This window comes from Nematolebias whitei, chromosome 19 (genome assembly GCF_014905685.2).
Source record: "Nematolebias whitei isolate Nwh7 chromosome 19, NemWhi1, whole genome shotgun sequence".
In the NCBI taxonomy this organism is placed as follows: domain Eukaryota; kingdom Metazoa; phylum Chordata; class Actinopteri; order Cyprinodontiformes; family Rivulidae; genus Nematolebias; species Nematolebias whitei.
Window position 1 is genome coordinate 11,894,495 of NC_056516.1, and position 5,363 is coordinate 11,899,857.

Here is a 5,363-nt window from a genome sequence, read left to right on the forward strand (position 1 = left end):
GGTTATGGCATAAGATGTCATGGTCCACAATATCAAAAGCTTTAGACGGGTCTAAAAAAAGTGCAGGACAATTGTCCTTAGCATTCAGTGCATTAACAACGTCTTTAAAAACCTTCAACGAAGCAGTCATTGTGCTGTGTTGTTTCCTGAAACCAAACTGATGGGGAGATAAGATGTTGAAAAAAATCCAGATACTTCAGTATTCAGTACTTCAGTTCAACAAAGATTTGCTTTATTTTTGTTATTAATATCAAAAAATGTATAACAATGTATCAAGTAACAGTGTTAAACACACTGTAACAGGGTTGAATGAATGACAACATTTAATCAAGTTAAAATGGACTCTAATTCATTAAAACAAACAAAAAAAAACAAGACTAGATATATACTATTTAACATTGTTTAAAAATAACATCACATTTAGACTGAACAGATCTGTTTTATGTGTAGAAAAACAAAGACAGCATAGGCTGAATGTTGTATACGAAATCTCTCACTGGAATCAGTTTAACAATGTAACAACTGACATCACAACAAAGTTACATTCTTAACTATAAATGTTAATATTAAAATAATTTTATATGTGCTTGAATCTGTCATCTGTGCTATCAGCAGTAAAAAAAAAATAGTACACGGCTCTAAAAAATGGGAATTGAGCATTACCTAATTTCTGAATCTGCGGATGGTTTCTTTACTTATCTGATTTGTTGTTTCTGCTATTTGTTGTTCATTCATCCTTTAGTCAGTCAGTCTGTCCCAGATCTCTTTCTGAATTTGCATGTGACGTGAATCATGTCCTGTCACGGGCTGAGGAGGCGGGATGAGCTCAAGAACATCATCAAATGGATACCACGGTACATCCTCTTGTAGAGGCCAAAATAATCTGTTTTTGGTTATCCCAGCATGGTCTGAAAAGATCATGTAAAAACATTTAGAGAAAAGGGGCTGGCTGGCTTAAGAACAGTCCAATCTTCAATCCCGTAACAATGTTTCAACTCTGTAACAGTGGTTTTAGTTATGGTGTTGAATGTTATGGGGTTGAAGATTTCAGCTAAAATTTGCCATAAGTCCACATTAGTTAGGATATGGAGCAGCTCATGGCATGAGGAAAACAAGAAATTAATATATTTTTCCAAGACGGTTCTTTGATTTTCCCAAACAATAGTAAATATGATTTATGCATGTAACAGTGTTGAAAGGTTGAGCTTGACAATAACAATCTATGGATAAAAACAATGAAATATAGGTAAGAAAGAATGACAACACTTACCTCTCTTTACAGTGTGAGGGGGAAAAGACTTGTGTGATGTCAGTTCCTGGGTGTTGAAGAAGTTGGACTGAACCATTATTTTTAAAAGGGGGGGGGGGGATTGGTATGCTGTTATAGGGTTGAAAAAACTTGGGGGGCATGATTAAAAAGTGCTATTTTATAAATAATTCATGTATTTTTCTCATATTTCTTTTGTTTATGTTAAAATATTCAGGCAAATGTTTATATTAGTAGAAATAACTTGCAGTTACTGGCTATTTTTATTCGTTTTATATTCAGTGAAAAAAGTAATTTGGTCAGTGGGGACATGCTCATTTGGCTGACTACTATGACTCAGCAACCCATAAAATTTTTCAAAACATCATTTAAAAATATATATTTGTGTATTATAATGCAAAGACACACAGATATTTCCATTTCTTGTTTTAAATAAATTTTGTACTTTACATTATATGAAAATCTTTGAGGTAAACCTGTGAGACACAAAGTGCACCGAATTCAGAGAATGACCCAGTTGTTCAGTATGTGGGGTCTCATCCCTTCAGTAATGGTAGAACAAAAGCTGTTTTCCAAGGATTTAGAACATTACAAGAGTGTGGGAAGAATTTATAAAGCCTTAAAAATATATATAAATATTAAATAAATATAGTGTTCCTACTTGACGTGGAATGTAAACCCCGCGATAATCGAGGGACTACTCTACAGGGTTTTCATATAATTTTTTAGATTTGTGAACACTAAAAGCTGCACCAGCCACTATCTGTGCCTTTTTGGTATAATTTCATGCAAGGATAATATCAGATTTATGCTGAAGTAACTCAAACTTGATGTTTGTTATAAAGCTGATAACAGAGTAGAGCTGTCATTTCTAACCTGAACCCGAAACCCAGCCCGGACCGAGTTAGGGCCAGGCCGTTATAATGTGATTAATAGGCGGGCCAGGCCCGTCTCGGACTTTTAAGTAGGTCAGGATCAGTCGTGATCCAATTATATGATAACATGGACTGCTATACCACTGCCGGCCGCACGCAGCCATTTCACCGTGAGCTGACCGGCCTTGAAAGAAGTAAAAAGTTAATTCAAGCTTCAGATGGGACTGTACTGCCAGGCAGCAATCCATCGCCACATCCATGGACATTCATTCAGCCGCTGCACTCAGTGGATGCACGCGGCCAACGACCCGAACAGGTGAGATCCCAAAGCAAACGTGTCAGAGCTGTCCACGTGTCTCAGTAATTCAGAAGAATGCAGGCAGAAACAGGGTGTAAACGCGTTTTTACGACCATGAAATGACAAACAGCCCGTCAGCTCCCAATTTTCTGCCGCTTTTATTCAGCTGCGCATCCCCGATCGTTATTAACTAATTAATAAAGTTGGGGGTCTTTTCCGGGTCGGACCTGTAATTACTGTTAATTTGTCGAGTCGGATGGGGTTCGGAAATTATAACTTCAGGCTGGGGCCTGATCGGATCAGATTTTTTTTTGCCCAAATGCAACTCTATAACAGAGTAAAAGGTAAATATTATTAAAATGATGTATTATTATAGTTATTATTACAAATTTGTGTTGTTTCCAAATGAAAGAATGAGCTTTAGAGCAGGCGGGCCACAGTTACTGAAAGCCATGAGCTCAGGGGCCAGACATCCAGCAGTTATTGCCATTAAGTAAGTTTGTTTGATGGTTTAAAATCTAGTTTTATTTAAAATGAACCCATTGGTGGGCCGAACTGAGTTCATCCATGGGCTTCATTTGGCCCTTGGACCACCAGTTGAATAGCCCTGCTTTAGACTGTCTGCTGGAAACATTTTGATGGGATTGCTTCTAACTTAAACTTGTTCTTTCAAACACTAATATAAGCCTTTACAACGCAGTTCAGCACTGCATGGTTATTTAATCAGATAAAGAGATAACATTTCTGCTGCAGGTTCCCCAGGCTGCACCAGAAGTGCTACAGCTAGCTGCTGTATTCACCTGGACATAACCAGAGATTCCAATTAAACAAGAGTTTAATGTGAAATTGGTAGCAATGTAGGTGTCTATAAAATGGTATTGGTGTGAACTGCTATGAAACTTTGGAAATTAGAGTTGTCTTAATCTTTCCTCTATCCACTTTGTTCTTATCTGTGTTCACACTAACTATTAGCTCGTCAGTCCTGTTAAAATAAACCCTCAGGGTTCTCAGAGACTGGAAATCTGAAAAAACCTAGAAAATGACTTTCACATTTTCCAGACAGAAAACACTCAGGTAATTAGAAATGTATTTATTTTTTGCACCAAGCATTAAATCACTCACTGCTACAGTAAATCCTAAGATTTGCTAAGTTTTGCAGTACCCTCCCTGTGGGTCGGTCATCATGGCTGCCTCAGAATGGGTTTGTGTTTGTGGTCTGGGCTGAGGCTGGGTGTTGTCAGGTGAGGTGTGTGTCTGGCTGGACCCACCTGTGGGGCAGGGGGGTCGGTGAGCTTTAGGGGGTCCAGCCATCAGGATCACCTGCACTTGGTCCAATATTTCTGGCATTAAACACCTGCCCAAGTTCCTTTTTGCCCATTTACTCACCACCTCAAGAGGAGTCAAGAGGTTTTGATGTGAGTATAGGGACAGACTGTTTTCTTCAGTAATGACTGTCTCATAATGTTCTTTAAGGATCATTACTGTGGTGTGGGCCCAGTTTCTTGCATTACCCTCTATAAAGTTCATTGGTTTTTTTGTTGGGGTTAACTGGCTTGATTACAGTTATCAAATGATGCTGGAGCCTCTGCAGGGGGGGGGGGGGGGGGGGGGGGTGTCACCCGCAGTCATGATATTTAAGTGATGACTACTTTAGTCTGTGTAATATTCTGACTTTAACAGAGTAACTGGGTCATCACTTTGTGGCCTGTGCGGAAGTTGAAGTGGACGTTGTCTGTACATACTGTAGCTGTTGGGTGTGGTTCTGGTACTGCTTGTTTTGGTAAATGGTACAATGTTGGTGGTTGTAGTTTTGGTTTCTGTGGGGCTGAGATGGTGTAGGGGCAGGGCAGCCGACTTGTGACTCGAAGGTCCTGGGTTTGATCCCCGGTCACTGCACACCCTGTGGTGTCTCTGAGCAGGGCACCTAATCCCAAATTGCTCCCCGGCGCTTACATAGCTGCCCACTGCTCCACCTGGGTGTATCCCAGTTGCGATGGGTTAAATGCAGAGAGAAAATTTGGTGTTTGTATGGGAACATACAATGATGACAACACATAGCACTTTATTAAACTGTTAAAAAGTACAGACTCTAGAAAATCTGCAGGCCCTGACAAACTTACTCTTTATTTCTGAAGTGGCTGTGGCTGAGTGGTTAGAGCAGTCGTCCTCCAATGCAAGAGTTGGGGGTTCAAATCCACCAGTAGCTACATGCCGAAGTGTCCCTGGGCAAGACACTGAACCCCTCGTTGCCTCTGATGTGTGTCCCATCTGTGTATGAATGTGATAAAGCTCTGATTAGTCTCTTTAGAATGATTTGTTCTATTAGCTTTGTAGAGATCTAGTAGAGTGCTGTATGAATGAGTAAATGAGGCACAGATTGTAGTGGAAAGCACTTTGAGTATCTTGATTAGATAGATTAGAAAGGCGCTGTATAAGGACAGTCCATTTGTTGTAGTAGGAATCGACCCGTGGCCCCCTGTGGCCTTCATCCCATACCAACCTCCCTCAGCTGTAGCAGTTTTGTTGGCCCCAGTTCTGCTACATCTCATTGCGCTGCAGTCCGTTCTGGGTCACAGACGTGTAGGTCTGCCGTGGTTCTGGTCAAGGTCTGAAGTGTGGCTGCCAGCTCTGTGATCCACAGTGGGGAGTCCCGTGGGCAAGGTTTCCCCTGCATACACGCCTGTAGGAGACCCTCGTCCATCCGTCCGTGTCCTGCTCCGAGCGCCAGAGCATTATTCTGCACCGCTTGTTTTGGGGTGTTTTTTTAAAAGGAGTTTAAAACTGAAAACTCATTTAAAAAGCAATCAAACGACTGGTAAGAAACAACTGTGGCTTAAAGTATTAAAAAATAAAACTAAATTATTGCCAACCTGCATTTTATTAAACAAAGTTCAAAAGGAAAGTATTTACAAAAATCAGTAAA